This window comes from Anas platyrhynchos, chromosome 33 (assembly GCF_047663525.1).
Source record: "Anas platyrhynchos isolate ZD024472 breed Pekin duck chromosome 33, IASCAAS_PekinDuck_T2T, whole genome shotgun sequence".
Classification (NCBI taxonomy): domain Eukaryota; kingdom Metazoa; phylum Chordata; class Aves; order Anseriformes; family Anatidae; genus Anas; species Anas platyrhynchos.
Window position 1 is genome coordinate 8,239,290 of NC_092618.1, and position 23,039 is coordinate 8,262,328.

Below are 23,039 nucleotides of genomic sequence, written 5' to 3' on the forward strand. Positions count from 1 at the left end.
ATTTTATTTTTTGCACGTGTGGTTACGCTCTGCGCCGTTGCACATACACATCTCAGCACAGGCGTGCAAGGTCACACGTGTGTGCATGTGGCTGTGCACTTGTGCATGGTTGCATGCTTGCATGGCTGCATGTGTGCAGTTGCATGTGCACGTGTGCTCAGTTACATGTGCAAGCAGTTACGTGTGCAATTTGCATTTATTCAGTCTCATTTGTGCACAGTTATAGGCGTGCACAGTTACACACGTGCGTGTTACACGTGTGCACACCATTGCAGGCTTGCCCAGCTGCATGCAGCTGCAGTAGCACGTGTGCATCTCATGCATGCACAGCTAAATATATTGTGCACGTGTGCACGGTTTGCATGCATGACTATTTGCACACGTGTGCACGGCTACATGCATGCCTGCTTACACACGTGTGCACAATGCCTACTTACACACGCCTACACGTGTGCATGTGTCCTGTATGCCTATTTGCACACATGTCCACAGTTGCATGCATGCTTGATTGCACACACGTGCACAGTGTGCATGCGTGCATGTTTGCACAGGTGTGCACAGCTGCACGCCTGCCCGTTTGCACACACATGTGTTACTCACGTGTGCCCGCTTGCAGCCGCCGGCAGCGTGTGCGAGCGGAACCCGCGGATCTGCGGCCCCGGGCGCTGCGTCCCGCGCCAGGGCGGCTACACCTGCCTGTGCCACCCCGGCTTCTGGCTCAGCACCCAGGGCACCCACTGCATCGGTGAGCGGCGCCCGGCCCCTCCCTGGGCACCCATGTCCCCGTGCACCCACCTCCCCCTGCACTCATTTCCCCGTGCGCCCATTTCCCTGTGCACCCACCTCCCTGTGCACCTGTTTCCCCATGCACCCACCTCCCCATGCACTCACCCGTTTCCCCGTGCACCTATTTCCCCGTGCAGCCACCCATTTCCTCATGCACCCATTTCCTCACGCACCCATTTCCTTCTGCACCCATTTCCCCATGCGCCCACCTCCCCATGTACCCACCCATTTCTCCGTGCACCCATTTCCCCATCTATCCACTTCCTTGTGCACCCACCTCCCCGTGCACCCACCTCTCCAAGCCCCAATTTCCCCCTGCCCCCATTTCCCCATGCACCCGTTTCCCCACGCACCCACCCATCTCTCCATGCCCCCACCTCCCCGTGCCCCCATTTCCCCCTGCCCCCATTTCCCCGCGCACCCACCTCCCCACTCCCCTCTCCCCCTTCCCTCCCACCCACCTCTCCATCCGTCCCCGCTCCTGTCCGTCCGTCTGTCCCCATTGCCGTCCGTCCCCCCGCCTGCCCAGACGTGGACGAGTGCCGGCGCAGCCCCCGGCCCTGCGCCCCCGGCCGCTGCGAGAACACGGTGGGGAGCTTCCGCTGCGTCTGCGGCCCCGGCTACCGGCCCGGCCCCGGCGGCACCGACTGCCAAGGTCAGCAGGGACGGGGGGGGGACAGAGGGGGACAATGGGGACAACGGGGATGGGGCTGAGGTGGCCGTGTCCCCGTAGATGTGGATGAATGCGCCCAGAGCCCCTCGCCCTGCGCCCAGAGCCGCTGCGAGAACTTGCCCGGTGGCTACCGCTGCGTCTGCCCGGCCGGCTACCAGGCCAGCACGCCCACGGGACAGTGCCAGGGTGAGCGGGGACACGGGGGTGTGGGGACACCGGGCTGTGGGGACACTGGGTGTGGGGACACCGGGGTGTGGGGACACCAAGGGTATGGGGACACCAAGGGTATGGGGACACCATCTGCGTGTTCAACACCCATGGGGTCATCGTTCATGGGGTCACCATCCATTGGGTCAGCAGCCATGGGGTCACCATGCCATAGTGTTGCCAGCCACGGGGTTAAACATCCATGGTGAACCCATCCATAACCTCCCAATACGTGGTGTCCCCATGCGTGGTGTCCCCATGCGTGGTGTCCCCATCCATGGAGTCCCCATCCATGGTGAACCCATCCATAACCTCCCAATACGTGGTGTCCCCATCTGTGGTGTCCCCATCCGTGGTGTCCCCGTCCGTGGTGCCACCACCCACGCCCTCCCCGCGGTGCCACCACCGCCGCCCCCTCTCCGTGCCGCGCAGACATCGACGAGTGCGAGAACCACCTGGCCTGCCCCGGCCAGGAGTGCGCCAACACGCCGGGCTCCTTCCAGTGCCGGCCGTGCCGCGACGGCTTCGAGCTGCACCATGGGCGCTGCGCAGGTACCCGCGTCCCCCCACGTCCCCCCTGACCCCCCGAGGGGGGGGCCAACCCTTAATTGTGCCACCCCCTAGACGTGGACGAGTGCGCCACGGGCTCGCCCTGCGGTCCCCACGGCCGCTGCAGTAACACCGAGGGCTCCTTCCACTGCCAGTGCCGGCGCGGATACCGGGTGGGTGCCGGCGGCGCGCCATGCGCGGGTGAGTGGTGGGGGCGGCGTGGGGATGGTGCCGTGTCCCCCCCACACCCGACGGCCCCCCCACGGCCCCCATCTGCCCACAGATGTCAACGAGTGCCTGGAGGGCGACTTCTGCTTCCCCCACGGCGAGTGCCTCAACACCGAGGGCTCCTACAGCTGCCTCTGCGCCCAGGGCTATGCCAGCACCCCCGAGGGCACCGCATGCGTTGGTCAGAGCCCGGCATGGTCCCGGTCCCTGTCCCTGTCCCTGTCCCTGTCCCCGTCCCCATACCCATCCCGGTCCCATTGCAGTCCCCATTCTCATTGTGGTTTCTATTCCAGTTGCGGTTTTTTAGTCCCAGTTAATCTACTCAGTCCCATCCCCGTGCCTATCCATGTCCCCATCCAATCCCAATCCTATCCCCATCCCAATCCCATCCCCATCCTATCCCATCCCAATGTCTCTCCCTGTCCCCATCCCATCCCACCCCAATCCCAACCCCCATCCCATCTCTGTCTCCATCCCATCCCCATTCCCACCCCAGTCCCCATCCCCATCCCAATCCCATCCCCATCCCACCCCAATCCCATCCCCATCCTACCCTTTTTCCACCCCAATCCCAATCCCACCCCAATCCCATCCCATCCCTTTTCCACCCCATCCCCATTTCCATCCCAATCCCAATCCCACCCCAGTCCCATCCCATCCCACCCCACCCCTCCACCACCCACCCACGCATCCGGGTACCACGGGGTGCCACCAGCCCCTTGTGTCCCCCTCTTTCCCCGTATCCCCCCTGCCCCCGTGTCCCCCCCCTGTACCCACGTCCACCCCGTGCCCATGTCCCCCCCGTCCTCACCCCGTGTCCCCCCCCAGACGTGGACGAGTGCCAGCGCGGGGACGTGTGCCGGGGCGGCCGCTGCGCCAACACCGACGGCGCCTTCGAGTGCCACTGCCCCGCCGGCTTCCGCACCGACGCCGAGCGGGCCCAGTGCCACGGTGAGGGGCTGGGGGGTTGGGGGGGGGGGGATTTTGGGTGCCCCCCACCCTGGGGCTGGCGGCGAGGGTGGCCCTGTCCCCGCAGATGTGGACGAGTGCCAGGAGCACGGGGCCGAGTTGTGTGGGGCTGAGCGCTGCGAGAACTTGCCCGGATCCTACCGCTGCGTGCCCGCCTGCCAGCACGGCTACCGGCCCCGGGACGGCGGGGGGTGTGAGGGTGAGCGGGGATTGGGATTGGGATTGGGATTGGGATTGGGGTTGGGGTTGGGGTTGGGGTTGGGGTTGGGATTGGGATTGGGATTGGGATTGGGATTGGGATTGGGGTTGGGGTTGGGGTTGGGGTTGGGATTGGGATTGGGATTGGGATTGGGATTGGGATTGGGGTTGGGGTTGGGGTTGGGGTTGGGGTTGGGGATGGAGATAGAGACCAATAGTGGATGGGTTTAGGGACTGGGACTAGGATGGGGATGGGAGGGGATGGGATTGGGGTGGGATTGGGAGGGGGATGGGAGGGGATTGGGGTGGGGATGGGAGGGGATTGGGATGGGATTGGGATGGGATTGGGATGGGATGGGGATGGGGATGGGAGGAGATTGGGGTGGGGATGGGATGGGGATGGGGATTGGGATTGGGGTTGGGGTTGGGATTGGGGTGGGGATGGAGATAGAGACCGATAGTGGATGGGTTTAGGGACTGGGACTAGGATGGGGATGGGAGGGGGTGGGATTGGGGTGGGATTGGGGTGGGGATGGGATGGGGATGGGAGGGGATGGGATTGGGGTGGGATTGGGATGGGGATGGGATGGGGATGGGAGGGGATGGGATTGGGGTGGGATTGGGATGGGGATGGGATGGGGATGGGATGGGGATGGGATTGGGATTGGGGTGGGGATGGAAATGGAGACTAATAATGGATGAAAATAGGGACTGGGACTGGGACTGGGACTGGGACTGGGACTGGGACTGGGACTGGGACTGGGACTGGGATGGGGATGGGGATGGGAGGGGATGGGAGGGGATTGGGGTGGGGATGGGAGGGGATGGGATTGGGGTGAGATTGGGATGGGGATGGGAGGGGGATGGGAGGGGATTGGGGTGGGGATGGGATGGGTTGGGATGGGATGGGATGGGATGGGGATGGGATTGGGGTGGGGATGGAAATGGAGACTAATAATGGATGAAAATAGGGACTGGGACTGGGACTGGGACTGGGACTGGGACTGGGACTGAGACTGGGACTGGGACTGGGACTGGGACTGCGACTGCGACTGGGACTGAGACTGGGACTGAGACTGGGACTGGGACTGGGACTGGGACTGGGACTGGGATGGGGATGGAATGGGTTTGGAATGGGGATGGGGGTGGGATTGGAACAGGATTGGGATGGGGATGGAGATGGAGACCAATAATGGATGAAAATAGGGGGTGGGATTGGGATGGGATTAGGGTGAGATTGGGATGGGGTTGGGGATGGGATGGGAATGGAGACAGGTCCAGGGACCAGAACGGGACGAGGATGGGGACTGGGACAGGGATGGGAACCCGCACACAGGGCTGTGATGCGCACGGGGCTCATCCTGCCCGGGGCCGTGGTCCCCATCATCCCCCACCCCACCTTGTCCCCCCCCCATGCTTGGGGTCCCCCCGGTGTCCCCGCAGATGTGGACGAGTGCCAGGAGCATGGGGCCGAGTTGTGTGGGGCCGAGCGCTGCGAGAACCTGCCCGGATCCTACCGCTGCGTGCCCCCCTGCCAGCCCGGCTACCGGCCCCGGGACGGCGGGGGGTGTGAGGGTATGGGGCCATAGGGACGGGGACAGGGCCATGGGGATGGGGATGGGGCCATGGGGACGGGGATGAAGCCATGGGGATGGGGACGGGGCCATGGGGATGGGGATGGGGCCATGGGGACGGGGATGAGGCCATGGGGATGGGGATGGGGCCATGGGGATGGGGATGGGGCCATGGGGATGGGGATGGGGCCATGGGAACGGGGATGGGGCCATGGGGATGGGGATGGGGCCATGGGGATGGGGACAGGGCCATGGGGACGGGGATGGGGCCATGGGGACGGGGATGGGGCCATGGGGACAGGGACTGGGGCACGGGGATGGGGATGGGGGTACGGAGAGGCTGAGGGGACCCTGAGGGGCCATGGCATGGGGGACATCAGGGACAAGCCAATGGGGCACAATAGGGACAAAGCTATGGGGGACATGGAAAAAACAACGGGGATGCTGGGGACAAGCCAATGGGGTCGAGGTGCAGGGGGACTTCTCTATGGGGTCAGGATGGGGATGGGCAGCAGGGGACATCAGGGACAACACCACGGGAGATAATGGGGACAAAACGATGGGGGACATTGGGGACAAGCCAATGGGGCCACTGGGGACAAGCCAATGGGGTCGAGGTGCAGGGGGGCTTCTCCATGGGGTCAGGATGGAGACGGAGAGCAGGGACCATCGGGGGACAGTGGGGACCCCCCCATGGGGCTGAGCTTTTGGGGGACGGCTCCACGCTCCCCCCCCCAATGTCCCCACCGCCCCCTCCCCCCAAAAAAACGTCACCTCCCCGCTTGCAGACGAGGACGAGTGCGCCGAGGGGGGGTCCCGCTGCGGCCCCCACGCCGCCTGCCACAACCTCCCCGGCTCCTTCCAGTGCGCCTGCCACCAGGGCTACGAGGCCGCCCGGCACGGCCACCACTGCCAGGGTACGGGGACAGCGGGGACAGCAGGGGGGGGACACCCAGAGTGACACTGAGCCCCCCCCCTTCGTGTTTCCCCCCCAGACGTGGACGAGTGCGCGACGCTGCCGGGGGTGTGCGGGGCGGCGCGCTGCGAGAACGTGGACGGCTCCTTCCTCTGCCTCTGCCCCGACGGGGGGCACGAGTTCGATCCGGTGACGGGGACGTGCGGGGGACCCCCCCCAGCGACCCCACTCCTCCGGCCCCCCCCGGAGCCGTGGAAGCCCCCCCGGGCTTGGCGGCGTGCTTCAGCCCCGCCTGCGGGGTGCTGGCGCCCAACGTCAGCCGGCAGCAGTGCTGCTGCAGCGTGGGGGGCGCCTGGGGGGTCCGCTGCCCCCCCCCGAGGCCGTGCCCCACGCCTGGAACCGGTGGGGACATGGGGACGCTATGGGGGGGGGAGGGGATTGGGGATGGCATGGGGTGGGAAGGGATTGGGGTGGGAGTGGGATTGGGGATGGGGATTGGGATTGGGGATGGGGACGGGGATAGGGATGGGGATGGGGATGGGGATGGGGATGGGGATGGGGATGGGGATGGGGATGGGGATGGGGATGGGGATTGGGACTGGGATGGGAAGGGATGGGGATAGGACTGGGATGGGATGGGATGGGATTGGGATTGGAGTGGAGTGGGATGGGATGCGATTTGGGATACATGGCTTTGCTTGACGATGGCCCGCTCACCTTCTTAGGGCTCTCTGACACGGTGCAGAGCCCTTTCAGAACCATCAAGCGCATCTCTGGGCTTGGGTGCCTCAGGTAGCTCAGGAGGTGCACTGGGTTAACAAAGTCCTCCTCAGAAATGTCATTCTGGGCCAGCATCTGCAAGAAAGAGCAGTGAGAGCCTGGCAGGGCCTGCAGGGCCCCCTGCAGCCTCTTCTTCTCCCACCTTTGGGCAGGGATGGGGCAGCGCCAGCTGGCACCAAAGAGGCACCAGGCGCGGGGAGCTACGGGGGCTTGCCGGCCCCAGGGACCATGTGTCCGTACGTCCTGCGGGAGCTGGCAATTTGGGGGTAGATGGGCACAGGGCTGTGCCTGTGTGCCTGAAGGGGCACACGTAGCCCTGCTGGGAGCAAGGTTTCATCTGGGAACTCACAGCCAAGCGACGGATGCACGTGTCTTCGGTGACTGCGGTGCACCAGTAGCGCAGCGGCAAGTCTTCCATCATGTCGTTCAAAACCCTCTTCAAGGTCTTCGGCATGGCCAGGATCACCTCCCACATGGCCAGGTCAGTGCTGCAAGCCCAGAAGACTCTGTCAGTGAGGCTGCCTCAGCCGCAGGGCCACAAACTTGGGCCAGCCCCAGAGGACCCAGGCTGTCCTGCAGCCCCTGTGACTTGGGGAGCACTGAGGGCCCAGCCTGGGCAGGCAGGAGGGGGCTGAGCTGGTGTTCCCTGGGGGCAGGGGGACTCTGGGCTGCCTTGGACAGCTGGGCTGCTGCAGCCCTGGCTGGCCCAGTAGGGCTGGAACACATTGGTGGGAAGGAGGGCTGTGCTCCTTGGGGATGTCCTGCCCTTTGCCATTGGTGTGGCAAGCAGAGAGTCTCCAGGTGCATCTCCCGACGCGGAACAAGCCCTCAAGGATGTTAAGGCCAGGACCTGTCACGTGGCGGAGAGAACTGCAGCAGGTTCATGACTTCTCTCCAGGGCATCATGTTGGTCAGCTGGAGAAGCAGGGAGTCCAGGCACTGCCGCGCCGATGCCGTGTGGATGCTGCCCAGGTTTCTCCTGATGCACTCCATGATCGTTGGCACCTTGGGGGACAAAGTGGGAATGGTGTTGCCAGCAGACAGCAGCCATTGCCACAGCTGCCACTCAAACTTTGGCCCCTTCCATTGCTCTCTGCTGGCTTCAGGTGGCTTCTGGAGCCCAAGAGACCCCGATGTGCGAGGGAGGCAGGGAGGGAGGCAGGGAAGGAGAGAGGAACCATGCCTGGAAGAGCTCAAGGGCAGGGCCATGGCCACAGGCCACTTACATCTGTCAGCCAGTAGTCAGGGACCTCCAAGGCTGCGTCCAGCACGCTGCAGGCCCCCTGCTTGTCATGGGTGCTGGAGTCTTGTAAAGCTTCCAGGGCTGTGAGGACGATGTCCAGCCTCTCATCAGGGAAGAGATGTCCTCCAAACCACTGTGGGAAGAAGGAGGAGCGAAGACATGCCTCACTGAGTGTCCCAAGGGTGCTGCTTAGCTGAGCAGCAAGGGCAGCTCCGGAGAGAGGGCCCTCGGGGGAAGGGGTGAGGATGGGGCATATGGGGCCAGAGTGCTGGCCCTGCAGGTAACCAGGGCTTGCTGGTGGCCAGGAGGGTGGAGCTGCTGCCGGGACACAGGGGAGCAGCCTTCGCATAGCCCCAGCCTGGGGACAAGAGGAACCCTCTCAGCAGGGCGAGTGAGGCCGTGCCAGCCCCACCGGTTCTGGACCCCTTTGCTCACACGAGATGCCTGCTGATGCTGCGGACAAGATCCCCAGCAAGGCCAGAGCTCATTACCTTGGCAATTTCACACGGAGTTGATGGTATAGAAAATGGAGGTTTTGAATCCTTCGATATCATGCGGAGCAGCCCATAATTTTTCATGTCCTTTGTCTGTGAGCTTTCTAAACAGGGGGAAACACCAAAGAGTCAGTAGGGAAGCGCATCTTTGCCAACAAGCTTGCCAAATGGTGAAAAGCACTTTCACTAGGAATGGCTGAGGAGGGAGGCTCAGACCCACGGCGAGGAGAGTGGTGGGCAGGGATGTAAAGCACAAGGTGAGGAGTGCTGGGAGCAAGAGGGACCTCAGGGATGATGCAGAAGGAGGAGAAGCAATGGCGTTGGGTGCCGTGGGGGTAGCAGCGTGTCACAGACCCCCTTCTGCTCGGGGTCAGGATGTGCAGGAAGCCCCCTGACACCTGCCTTTAAGACGGCAGGGAGCAAACAGTCAGGGAGCATTCTGGAGGGCGTCACCATCCCTGGTGATGCACGGCTGGCTCTGCTGTTCACTCCTCGGGGAAGATGCCGTTTGGGAAGTGCTCATCGATCGATGGCTTAGACTGGGGGACACCACAAAACAGCGTGGTAGGTGATCTGGGGAGGGTTGGGAAGGACAGCAGCAGAGAACTGCTCCTGGACGGCAGGTGAGCGTCTAGCTTCTGCGGAAAACGATAGCCAGAATGCTGCGGGAAGCTGCTGTGAGGAGCAGAGGAGGCCAGGGAACCTGGCAGAATTCCGTGGGCAGCCTCCACCAAGCACAAAAGCAATCCTTCACAATACTCAGGAGAACAAGCAGACATACCAGGAGATGTCTGTGTGCGGACAGACGCTGCCCACCACACCTTCTTACCTCTTGTTTCCTCTAAGATTGTGAGGAAGCGATAAAGTGTATCCAAAGCTGCGTGTCTCATGGATATATCGCCACTGAAGAAAATGAAGAGGTGGCCCAGCAGCTGTCCCAGGATGGGGATGTAGAGCTCTCTGGAATCATTGTAGCTGTGCTTGTATTTTTCATAGTCATCTGAGTTCTGGGTGAGGAAGGGACGAGAGACAAAGGGCTTAGTGGAGGCAGAGCCAGCCCCTGAGATAGCAGGGCCTGGGGAGGGAAGAGCAGGGGCGAAGAAGGGACGAAGACCCTCGATTCACGGTTCTGAGGCACTCACGTGCATCGAGGCTTGCCTCACAGGCACCCCTGAGTGGCAGGATGCTCTGGGATGCAGGAAAGGGTGGAGGGTTCCTTGTGCCTTACCTCGCTCAAAAAATAACTGATGATGAAATCACCCAGCCTCTCAATCCTCCTCACAGCTCTCTCACACACAGCTGGGTTTTTGGAGAGGGCAAAGTACAGCAGCGCCTGCGAGGAGAGAAGTTGCTGGGTTGACAGTGGTCTGCAAATGAGACCTGAGAGGATTCTTTGGAAATTCTTTGCAAATGCCAAACCTCCAAGATATTCTCCAACTCTGTGCTGAAACTGGTCTTTGGACAGTTGAGTACGAAGGCCACCAGCATGGTGTCCATGGCTTTCATAGTCTGCAGGGAGGACAGAAGAGCATCAAATTATTTCTGTGGCCCTCCTCACCCCCAGGAGCTGGCTCTGAGCCCCTCGGGAGTTCAGGGGTGGCTTTGGGGCTAAAAAGCTGCTGTGTGCAGACCTCCTGCAGCACAAGATCAGGTCGGGGAAGGGGCGAGGCTGGGAAAGCAAATCTGGGCCCCGGCCCTGCACTGGTCTCTGGTTGTGTCAGCACGGGGAAGCAAGGCAGCAGCTCAGCAGGACTGGGGGTGCCGGTACCTCACCCAGCACATACCTTGGTGTAGAGCGCTCCTTCTGTCTCTGGCATGTCCGACTTGGGAGGTAGAAAGAAGATGCTCTTGAAGCAAATGTTTAGGAGTCTCTCCTTTTCGCCACACAGTGCTGTTGGCACGGTCTTGCTGAAGAAGAGAGAGAGAGGAGCCTGTTGGACGCAGTGCCTCGAGGCTTATGAAGGAGGACACGGACCTTGGCCAGGCATCCCTGGGAGGGACGGGCAGCCTCCCTGCCAGCTTCAGGGCCACCAGGACATTGCCACCAGGGGCTGGGCACGCACCTGAGGAGGGCGACAGTCTCCATGGCCTTCTGCCGGAATGCTGTGCGCAAGCTGTCCATGGGCTCCTTTTCCAGCAGCGCCTGCAGAGCACAAGCAGGATGAGACCTTGGAGCCGCCGGCACCCAGCAGCAGCAGAGCCAGCGCTGCCCCAGCCCTCGCCTCCCAGGGGGCTGGTGCCGGGGGGCCTTGCCCCTTCCCCAACCCGCTGCGCATCCTCTCACCATGATGTTCTCCACCAGGTTAGTTTGGCAGCAGAAGTCATGCAAGTTCATTGGCACACCCCTCTCTGTGACACATCTGCACAGATCGCAGATTTTGCTGAGGAACAGCATCTTCTGCTCCTCGTCGTCCTGGCAGCCACAAAGACACCAACAGAGCATTAGGGGGACACCCACGGCCAGCAGGACCAAAGCCTTGAGGGGTCTGGGGCTGTGTGGGACCCCTGGAGGGCAGCGCCAGGAGCACAGCTGTGATGCAAGCGGCTGCCATTACCTTTTCTGTGCCTCTGACATACGCCCTGATGAATTCCACGGCCTTGTCTCTGCACAGTTTCCATGCCTTACCTGGAAAGGAGGAAAGCAAAGAGTGCTGCAGAGAGGGGCTGAATGCAGGGGTGAGGAGAGGAAGGGCCCCAGCCCCAGAAGGCCGTGGGGAGGCCGCGGGGATGCCCAGAGGCTGCAGCAGCTCCGCTGGGAAGAGAGGCTGAGGGAGCTGGGCTTGTGGAGCCTGGAGAAGGCTGCGGGGGGACCTCGCTGCGGCCTCCCCGTGCCCAAAGGGGCCTCCAGGAAAGCTGGGGGGGGATCTTCATCATGGACTGCAGCGACAGGACAAGGGGTGACGGCCTTAACCTCAAAGAGGGCAGGTTTCTTTCGGACAGGCAGGGATTTCTCCCTGGCACAGCCTCCCCATGGGTGCCTCTCGCTGCCCGGCCCCACCGCAGGTAGATGGGATGGGATGGGATGGGATGGGATGGGATGGGATGGGATGGGATGGGATGGGATGGGATGGGATGGGATGGGATGGGGCCCCCCAGCTCTCTCCCACACTGGGCCCCCACCTTGTCTCACAGGGACCCTCACTTACCAGCATCCTCCAGCAACTGGGCCGTATTGGTGGGCTCTGACAGGGCAGTGTCCTCTGGCAGGCTGCGTTCCACATCCAGCAGGTCATCCAGGCTCCCCTCGCTGTCCTCAGACAGGATGCTGTCCTCATCTGCGATGTAGCCTTCTTCCAGCAAGCTGTCCTCTGCTGGCTGGTCGCTGCCCTCAGAAGACCAGGTCTCCTGCCAGAACAGGCTGGGCTGCCCGGGGGGCATGCCTCCCTCCTCATCCCATTCAGAAGCCTCCTCTGGAGTGGGAGAGCTCGTAATGAGTAACTGGTGGCTCCTCCGCGTGGGTGTCCGCAGCGGGGGGGACCTCGCTGCGGCCTCCCCATGCCCAAAGGGGCCTCCAGGAAAGCTGGGGGGGGATCTTCATCATGGACTGCAGCGACAGGACAAGGGGTGACGGCCTTAACCTCAAAGAGGGCAGGTTTCTTTCGGACAGGCAGGGATTTCTCTCCTTCACGCCCAGGGCAGTGAGGCCTTGGTGCAGGCTGCGGTGCCCCCTCCCTGGCACTGCCCACGGCCAGGCTGGGTGGGCTTTGGGCAGCCTGGGCTGGGGGGAAGCATCGTGATCGCCGAGGTCCCCCCCAGCCCAAAGCGTCCTGGCATTCTGTGGTGCTGCGGAGGAAGCTCGGCCCCGTCAGCCCAAGCGCCGCTTTACCCAGGGAAGGAGTCCTGGAGTCAGGCAGGGGTCTCTGTGTCCCCAACCCTCCCCACCCCATCCCGAAGACCCTGACTCACTGGGATCCAGCCACTGTACGTCGTCCTGGCTCTCCTCTACCTGGCTGCTGCCCGCTGCCTGAGCAATGGCCTCTGCCGGCAAAATGTCCTCTGCCAGGCTGTTGTCCTCTGCCGGCAATATGTCCTCTACCGAGGTGCTGTCCTCTGCCAGCAAGCTGTCTTCTGACAGGCTGCTGTCCTCTGATGGCAAAAAGGCCTCGACTGGGGTTCTTTCCACTGCCAGCAAGCTGTCCTCTGCTGGCCGGTTGCTGCCCCTAGAAGACCAGGTCTCCTGCCAGGCCAGCCTGGGCTGCCTGGGGGGCATGCCTCCCTCCTCATCCCATTCAGAAGCCTCCTCTGGAGTGGGAGAGCTCGTAAGGAGGAACTGGTGGCTCCTCCGCGTGGGTGTCAGCGGCATTGTGGGACTTGGACTGCGCTCAGGGTCTCCTTGAGGCTCCTGTGCTCCTTCCATATCCATCGCTGCCGTGCACCAACACTGAGGGTCCGAGCCACGGCTGCGCTCTTATAAAGCGGAGCCCTGGGGTGTCACCAAGTGACGTCACAATGGGTGCCACTGTGACACGCGCCTGGGCTGGGTGGGCCCCGCATGAGGGCAGGAAGGCTGTGCAGAGGGCCGCATCCAGCTGCGTGGCATTCGAGGCCAAATGCTGGGCGTCACGCTTAGAATCACAAAATATCCCCAGCTGGGAGGGACCCATAAGGATCATGGAGTCCAAAGTTTAAGTTGGGGGCTGGCCTGCCGGAGGGCAGGGAAGGGGAGAGGGACCTGGGGGTCCTGGTGGACCACGAGCCATCCCCTTGGGGCCAAGAAGGCCAACAGCATCCTGGGGTACCTTCTTTAAGGTACTTACGTTATATATGGAGTGGTAATTCGTGGAGAGATGCTGGTTGATATTAATAAAGAAGGGAGAGATGTGGGAGTGTGGCCATGGGGGTCGGCAAGCCCCGTGGTTGATGAGAACACACCCAGCACTGTTTACTTGCCTTTTCTACCTTTTATAGCTTTTATGCCTTTTCTACCTTTTAGAAATATTTGTTTTATAAATATTACAAAATTCAGATTGAGTTGAGACCTCATTTATAACAAATTGGTGACCCCGACGTGATCTTCTTGGACTTTGGATCTGTGACCGGCAAAGGGAGGCGCCCCACACAGTGGCCCTTGCCGATAGCGGTGCTAGAGTCCAACAAGATTTCGAACATAAGAAGCAAGTAAAGAACCAAGAACTCTTATTTTGTGACCCGTAATTCTAGATATGGGAGTCCAACAATTGTTAAAAACTGGTTTATAAATCTTGCAGGGAATATTGTGAAAGCATTCTCTTGTGGTTCAGTTGGCCTTGGCCAAATCTGAAAACAAGACACGGATTAATGATATTCAAAAGAAAATGAGGGATTGTGATATATGGAGTGGTAATTCGTGTGGAGAAAATGGTTGATATTAATAAAGAAGGGGGAGATTTGGGAGTGTGGCCATGGGGCTTGGAAAGCCCTGTGGTTGAGATAAAATTAGACTCTTAACGAGGAGGCCATCAGGAATGTAAAAGAGTTTAGAGGGAACCAAGAAGGGTGATTCAGGAGACTCCATGCAGGCTCGGGTTTCTTGTTCTCCAGCCAGTAAAAAAACGCTGCGCCACACAGCAGCTGGGAGAGTGAGAGGAGTGAGGAACGGCCTTGCAGGCGCCAAGGTCAGTGAAGAAGGAGGGGGAGAGGTGCTCCAGGCGCCGGAGCAGAAGTCCCCTGCGGCCTGTGGTGAGGACCCTGGTGAAGCAGGTTGTCTCCCTGCAGCCTCATGGAGTACCACGGTGGAGCAGGGTTCCACGCTGCAGCGCGTGGAGGAGACCACGGTGGAGCAGGTGGCCCTGCACCGATGGAGGCTGCGGCCTGTGGAAGACCCCTGCCGGAGCAGATTCCGGGCCGGACCTGTAGCCTGTGGAGAGGAGCCCACGCAGGAGCAGGGGGTCTGGCAGGAGCTGCTGCCCATGGGGGACCCAGGTTGGAGCAGTCTGCTCCTGAGGGATGGACCCCGTGCTACGGACCCATATCTGGAGCAGTTCTGGAAGAGCTGCTGCCTGTGGGAAGCCCACGCCGGATCAGTTCATCAAGGACTGCATCCCGTGGGAGGGATCCCACAGCACAGGGGGCGAGAGTGACCGAGAAGGAGCGGCAGAGAAGAAGCGCTGTAGACTGACCATAACCCCCGTTCCTTCGTTCCCCTGCACTGCTCGGGGGGAGGAGGTGGAAGAGGGTAGACGGGGGAGAAGGTGCTTTTGGCTTCTCTCCTTTGTTTCTCACTTCTCTAGCTTGTTAGTAATAAGCAATAAATCTTACCATCTCCCTATGCTGAGTCTGTTTTGTCCGTCACGATAATTACTGTGCCATCTCCTCGTCCTTATCTCAACCCTTGAGCCCTTTTCATCGTATTTTCTCCCCGTTCCTCTTTGAGGAGGGGTGAAGCTCGGCTGCCCACCCAAGTAAAACCACCACACTCTCTCAGAGAGGGGTAAGGATTTTTGCTCAGGACTTGGCAGGGCTGATAGATAGGGCTTTAAACTAGAGTCGAAGGAGGAAGGGGATAAAACCAGACACACCGCTGCTAAGCTGAGGGATGGTGCGCTAGAATCAGAGGGACGGTGTGCTAGTGAGGTCCTGCGGTCAGCTCCACAAGGCGCAGTGTGTAGGGAGGCGCATTTGAAGTGCTTCTACACAAACGCAGGCACTATGAGGAATCAAATGGATGAGCTAGAAGTCTTGGCCCTGTCCCACAGCTACGACATCATCGGCATAAGTGAAACCTGGTGGGATGAGTCCTGTGGCTGGTGTATGGTGGAATTTTCTCCCAACAGAGGCAAACAGCACCTCTGTAGCCCTGCCATGTCACACGACCTCGCTTCCAGTGGCCACACACTTTATTTTTCTGACACGTATTCAACTTGCTGTCGACCAAAACCCCCAGATCCCTTTCTGCAAGGCTGCTCTCCAGCCTCTTCTGCTGGCCCTAAGTGGAACCCTGGGGAACCCCACTAGGGACTGGTCAACAGCCTGATGCAACCCCATTTCTGTAACCCCTTGAGCCCAACCCATCAGCCAGCTTTTCACCCTAAACCGCATGTATTTATCTAGCTGTACAATGGACATTTTGTCCAGAAGGATACTGAGAGAAACAGTACTGAAAACTTGATGGAAATCCAAAACCTGGCATCCCTTGCTCAACTAGACGGGTGATGTTGTCATAAAAGGAAATTAAGTTTGTTAAACAGGACTTTCCCCTCATGAACCTGGGTGGGCTGTGATCAACGACTACGTTGTCTTTCCGGTGTTCTTCAGTAATGCCCAGAAGAGTTTCTCCGTATTTTTACTAGGCTCTGAAGAGAGACTGGCGGGTCTGTAATTATTGGGCTCTTCTTTCTTGCCCTGCTTGAAACCTGTCACAATGATTGCCAGCCTACAGTCAACTTGGACCTCTCTGGCCTCCCAAGACCATTGAAAAATAATTGAGAGAGGTCTCACAAGGACATTAGTCGGCCCTCTGAGAACCCTGGAATGAATCCCCTCAGGCCCCGTAGACTCATATGCATCCAGTGTGGGTTTGGCTAGGAGGTTTTTGTTACCGCACTCATGGCCCCCCAACTCTGGGCCCCTTGGGTCCCAGAGCCCATCATTGCTCTTGAAGACAGAGGCAAAAGAGACATTAAATGGCTCTGCTTCGCCTATGTCTGTGTTTGTGAGGTGACCATCCTCAGCAAGTAACGGACCAATGTTTCCTCTAGCCCTCCTTTAGCAGTTCACATCTTCAATACACATATTAATGTATATATCTGCGTTGTCGCCCACACTACTAGCCAGCTTCACCCCTGAGCTTTGCCTGCACCAATTTTCTCCTGACAGAGGCAAACAGCACCTCCGTAGCCCTGCCATGTCACACGACCTCGCTTCCAGTGGCCACACGCTTTCTTTTCCCACTTAAGCTCTAGAAGAAGATCCCTGCTCAGCCAAGCTGGCCTCCTGCCCCGCCTGCTTGACTTCCAACATTTTGGAATCGCCTGCTCCTGTGCTCTTAGGAGGTCGTGCTTAAAAAGATGGACCCCGATACCTTCCAAAACAGCTTCTCAGGGGATCTTCCGAACTAGTTCCCTGAGCAGCCTGAACTCTGCCCTCCCCGTGTCCAAAGTTCACAGAATTGGAGGGGTTGGAAGGGACCTCAAGAGATCATCGGGTCCAACCCCCCTGCCAAAAGCAGGCGTACTGGCAGTTTTCCTCCAATCGCCAAAGATTTTTAAATGTGAAGTGTCAATAGAGAGCTATTTGTGTTTGTATGTTCTTTCTTTGAAGTCTCTGATGTCTGGGGGTTTCAGAACAACTGCTAACAACTAGTAACTGTTATGACTTCCGAATGGGACACTATGCAAGCCCCTGATATCTGGCCAGGCGGCCAGGAGATTAAGGAGAAGAAAGAAGCTGAAGGATGGCTAGAAGACAAAACTTGCAGGGAACGCTGTGTAAGCTTTTGACATGCTGCCAAGGAGTACAAAGGGGAAGGACAAGAAAAAAAACTGAGAGGAAGACTACGAGCCTTCAGCATGAAAGACCCCCAGAGACCCCCAGGGGGACCACCAGAGACTGATGCGCATGCTCCAGTAGGAGGGTTTGGATCCCGGAAGCTAATTATAATAACCCATTTTTTTTAGAAGTAGTAATGAATATGTATCAGCCTAGGAGCATAAAAATCAGCTGCTTGATGTAACTGGTGTGCGTCCTGGTGGAGCAGAGACTCCCGGCGCACCCAGCGCTGTTTGCTTACCTCTATTCCTTTAATAAATTGTAAACTTTGATTATAATCCTATTTTGAAGACTGAGCCATTTATAACACAAGCAACAGGTCTAGGATGGCACCTTTCCTTGTTGTCTCCCTCAGTAGCTGTACCAAGGAGTTGTCATCAAGGTGTGTGAGGAATCTCCTGGACCTGCTTGTATCAGCTGTGCGGTCTTCCCAGTTAACGTCTGGCAAGTTGAAGTCCCCCATCAGGACAAGGGCAGTTGAGCTAAGAGAGGTCTCTCTTAGTTGCTTAGCGAATAATTCATTGGTATCGCAAACACCCACTGCAACATCCAAGTGATTGCTTTCTCCCTTAATCCTTACCCAGAAGCTCTCGGCCACGTCCTTGTGCCAGCCCCTTGCCTCGCCTGCCCTGCCTATCCTTCCTGAAGAGCCCATACCCGTCCATCACAGCACACCAAGTCTCGCTTGTTCTGGGATGGAGCTGAAGCTTCCAGCTCCTCCTGCTTGTCCCTCATGCTGGGTGCATCGGTGCAGAAACATTCCAAATGTGCTCCAGTGTACCCAGCGTGGCATGGAGCAGGCCGAAGGATCTCGCTAGCGCACACTCCCTCCCATTTTGGTGTGCCACTTAGAAGATTCTGTCAGGACAGAACAATAATGGATGATGCTCAGAGGGCCTTACGGGGCAAGTGAGCTTTCCAGAAACACCTTTTACCCTGATCTCCTGGGAGGCAGCAGACTTCTCCATGGGTTGGGTCAGGCCGGCATATGCGGCCCTCTGTTCTGCTCAGAAGGGAGTCACTTATGACAGTAACCCTTCTCTTCTTCTTGATGGAGGTGGTCGTGATACTGGGGAAGGCTGACTTGCCCTAGAAAACCCCTCCAACCTGGATGGACCTTCATGCACATCATCGTTTGTGTGTCCATTACTTCCAGAGTCTGTTGTTTCAGGGCACCTGAAAGGAAGGTGAGGTAGGCAAGGAGGGGTCCGCCTGCTGCCCCGAGCAGGTCTAAACTTCCATCCCTTCGTCACTGAGATGCACTCCTTCTGCCTGATGGCCAGAGGGTAGGGGATCCTCCATTTCCTCTGCTGTGTCTGCCTGACGCATCTGTCCCAGGGCTGGCACAGTACAGTTCAACCTTCTCCGACTCCCTGGTGCTCCTCAGCCTGCCCACGTCCTCCCGAAGCTCTGCCAGGAGGCTGAGCAGTTCTTCTACCTGGGCGCACCTACCACAGGTGGACTCACAGGATGGGATGTCAGGAAGAATTTCTTCATGCAAAGGGTGGAACCGGCTGCCCAGGGCACTGCTGGAGTCCCAGGCCTGGAGCTATTAAAGAAATAGCTCCTTTAATAGCTCCTTGCACTTCTTGGTGCAGGTGTTAACGGAGCCAACTAGGAAAGGTGCCCTCCTAGACCTGTTGCTAGAAAACAGAGAGGGTCTGGTGGGAGATGTGGTGATTGGTGGCCGCCTCGGTCATAGCGACCATGAAGTGGTTGAGTTCAAAATTTACGGTGACAGAAGGAAAAGTGCCACCAAAACCTCATCCCTAGATATGGGGAAGGCGGACTTCAGGCTGCTCGGGGAACTAGTCAGCAAGGTCCCCTGGGAAGCTGCTCTTGAAGGCCTTGATGTCCACCAGTGCTGGTCACTCTTTAAGCGATGCCTCCTAGAAGCACAAGATCAGGCAATTCCTAAATATCACAAGTCAGGCAGGCGTGGCAGGAGGCCGGCGTGGCTGACCAGGAACATTCTAATGGAGATTAGGCGGAAACAGAGAGTGTTTCGCTACTGGAAGGAGGGCCAGGTGACATGGAAAGAATACAGGGATGCTGTTCGTGTCTGTAGGAAGAAAATTCGTGTGGCTAAAGCACACCTAGAGTTGAAGCTGGCTGTGTCTGTGAGAGAAAATAAAAAGGGTTTTTTTAGATATGTGAATGGAAAAAGGAGAACTAAAGAATACATAGGGCCGCTCCTTGATAGGGAAGGTCTTCTCACAGACGATGACATAGGCAAAGCAGAGACGCTTAACGCCTTCTTTGCCTCTGTCTTCAATGCCGATGATGGGCTTCGGGACCCAGGGTGCCCCGAGCTGGAGGACCGGGACGGTGGGGATGACAAACTCCCAACCGACCCTGAACGTGTGCGGGATCTGCTACTCCACCTGGATCCCTACAAGTCCATGGGTCCGGAACCTCTCTCAATTATTTTTCAACGATCCTGGGAGTCTGGAGAGGTCCCGGTAGACTGGAAGCTGGCAAATGTTGTGCCGATTTTCAAGAAGGGTCAGAAAGAAGACCCTAGCAATTACAGGCCTGTCAGTCTCACATCAGTGCCTGGTAAAATCATGGAGAAGATGGTTCTCGAACGTATTGAGGCGCACCTGGGGGACAATGCAGTCATTGGTCCCAGCCAGCATGGGTTTGTGAAGGGTAGGTCCTGCCTAACTAACCTGATTTCCTTTTATGATAAGATCACCCGTATGGTGGACCAAGGGAAACCAGCTGATGTGATTTTTTTGGACTTCAGCAAGGCTTTTGACACGGTTTCCCATAGGATCCTACTGGACAAAATGTCCACCATACAGCTAAATAAAAACATCATACGATGGGTGAGCAATTGGCTAACGGGCAGGGCCCAAAGGGTTATGGTGAATGGGGCTGCGTCAGGCTGGCGGGCGGTCACCAGTGGGGTCCCTCAAGGCTCCATTTTAGGGCCGGTACTTTTCAATATTTTTATAAACGATCTGGATGTAGGAATAGAAGGCATTTTGAGCAAGTTTGCTGATGACACCAAACTTGGAGGAGTTGTGGACTCGAATGAGGGTGGAAAGGCCTTGCAGAGGGATCTGGATAGGTTGGAGAGCTGGGCCATCACCAACCGCATGAAGTTCAATAAGAGCAAGTGCCGGGTCCTGCACCTGGGACGGGGAAACCCTGGCTGCACGTACAGACTGGGCGACGAGACGCTGGAGAGCAGCCTAGAAGAGAGGGATCTGGGGGTCGTGGTAGACAACAAGTTGAATATGAGCCGGCAGTGTGCCCTGGCAGCCAGGAGGGCCAACCGTGTCCTGGGGTGCATCAAGCACGGCATCGCTAGTAGGTCAAGGGAGGTGATTGTCCCGCTCTACTCTGCGCTGGTGCGGCCTCCCCTCGAGTACTGTGTGCAGTTCTGGGCACCACAGTATAAAAAGGACATGAAACTGTTGGAGAGTGTCCAGAGGAGGGCTACGAAGATGGTGAAAGGCCTGGAGGGGAAGACGTACGAGGAACGGCTGAGGGCACTGGGCCTGTTCAGCCTGGAGAAGAGGAGGCTGAGGGGAGACCTCATCGCAGTCTACAACTTCCTCGTAACGGGGTGTCGAGAGGCAGGAGACCTTTTCTCCATTAACACCAGCAACAGGACCCGTGGGAACGGAGTTAAGCTGAGGCAGGGGAAGTTTAGGCTGGACATCAGGAAGGGGTTCTTCACAGAGAGAGTGGTTGCACACTGGAACAGGCTCCCCAGGGAAGTGGTCACTGCACCGAGCCTGACTCAATTTAAGAAGAGATTGGACTGTGCACTTAGTCACATGGTCTGAACTTTTGGGTAGACCTGTGCAGTGTCAAGAGTTGGACTTGATGATCCTTAAGGGTCCCTTCCAACTCAGGATATTCTATGATTCTATGAAATGCGTGGACTTGGCGCTAAGGGCCGTGGTTTTGTGGTGGGCCTGGTGGTGTTAGCTGACGCTTGGACTTGAGCTGAAGGCCCTTTTCCAAGCGCAAGGGTTCTGTGACTCTTTCACTGGTTGAGTAGGCGCCATGCAGTCACCGGGCCCAGGGAAAAGACGTCCTTGGTGGCCTCCAAGTTAGCTCAGCGTCATGGCACCGAGTCACTGTGAAGGAGCTGCTGGAATAACGAGACAACAACCTAGTTCTATTAAAATATATATTGCTCTTTTGAGGACTGCTGCGGGGCTAGCGGCACCACAGCAGTGGAAATCTCCGTCCTGACATTGCCTTATGCCTTGACGTCAGGATCAGGGTGGTTTGAACTGCCAGGGAACAGACCATGGGTTCCGGGTCGTTCTCTGAAGGCCGGAGGACTGCAAAAGAAAGAAGAGCAGAGATGAAAACCCACTCCTTGCAGAGATCCCCAGGCATCCCCTGCAGAGCATGCCAGCCCCACTCGACTCTTCCCCAGGCCAGGAGGAGCAGGAGGGACAAAGGAATCCGTTGAAAGCTGCTGCTCAGCAATGTCCCAAATGCAGCCACCAGTCCTTCCCCACCTGCGCACCACAGGTCAAGTGGGGCACCTTCACAAGCTGGTTCCCTCACCACCTGCCTCCATCCCTTGGGAGGATTCACACACTCCAGGAATCTCCTGGACTCTTTCCTCTCGCTATTGTGCTTCCCCATGAGAGCAAGGGCTAGCAATCGTGACCCTGCTCCTAGCTGCTTGTAGGCTGTCTCATCTCCCTCTTCGTCCTGGTTGCGTGCTCTACAACAGGCTCCCACCTTCTGTCAGCCTTACTGCCCTTTCCCCTGACTCTTCCTCAGGGACACTCAACCCTTTCAGCGGCACTGCCCAGCTCCAGGCTGGGAGGCCATTCCCTGACACCACAGGCTACCCCGTCTCCTCTCCCTCGTTCCTATGGCTGCATTGCTCCTCCGCCCCGAAGCATTTCCCTGGAGAAGGGCAAGGCACGGGGGCCTCTGCCGCTGTCCCCCCAGCCCTAGCACACCCCCCACTGCCCTCACTCACCGCTGAGGATTTCATTCAGCTTCTCCTCGCTCTGGTCCTTGCAGTAGCGCGCAGCAAGACCTAGACACAGAGATCCCATCAGAGCCCCGCTCCCCAGCACGCTCCCAGCAGCGCAGCCCCTGGCCTGGCCAGCCAGGCTGTGCCCCCTCCTGCACCCTGGAGCAAGGGCCCAGTCGGGGGGCTCTGGGGGCAACAGGGCAGTGCCTGGGGCTGCCAAAGGCTGCCCCAAGAGGGACCCAGGGGCTGGGCTCACCAATGAATCTGACGGCCTCAAGTCGCACAAGGGTCTGAGTGGCCTTCAGGTAGGGCTGGCTCTGCTGCAGGTATTCTTCTACTCTGCCTCTGTCCTGCTGCAGCTGGAGAGAGAGAGAACGCAGGGTCACGGGGCTTGCACACCCTCTCCAGGGTCTCCTCCAGCATCCTGGGGGCAGGGAGGGCAGAGGGGCCTCCAGAAGAGCCCCCTGGGGCTCTGTGCTGGCAGGAAGGGAGCGAGGATGCGGCTGCAGGCAGCGGGCTCTGGCCGGGCGCGTTTGCCCAGCTGGGGCAAACCAAGTTGGGTCCTTACCAAGCACTCTCCAATCCTCCATGTCTGTTTTGTCTGGACGAATCGCTTGAGCTCCTTGCATCGCAGAAACTCTGCAGCCACAGCAAGAGCTTCCCCAGAGGCCTGCGGAGCAGCAGAGGTTGGGAGATGGCACCACAGCCTTGGGAAGGAGACCCTCTGTCCCCTCCTCTTGGCAGGGCTGCGAGCCTTTCCCAGCGCGTTATGGGAGGCTGTGGTGGGGGGCAGCGTGCACTGGGTTCAGTGGCCAAGGCAAGGCCACGGGACAGCCACCATCGGAGGCAGCTCATGCTGCCGGCCAGAGATCCCCCACAGCAACCCTGTGGCATCAGCACACCCTTGCCCACATAACTGCTCAGCTCTGAGATCTGTACCTTTGCTACGCTCTCACTCTGGTCTCTCATATGAATGTAGAGTGGGAGAAGGCT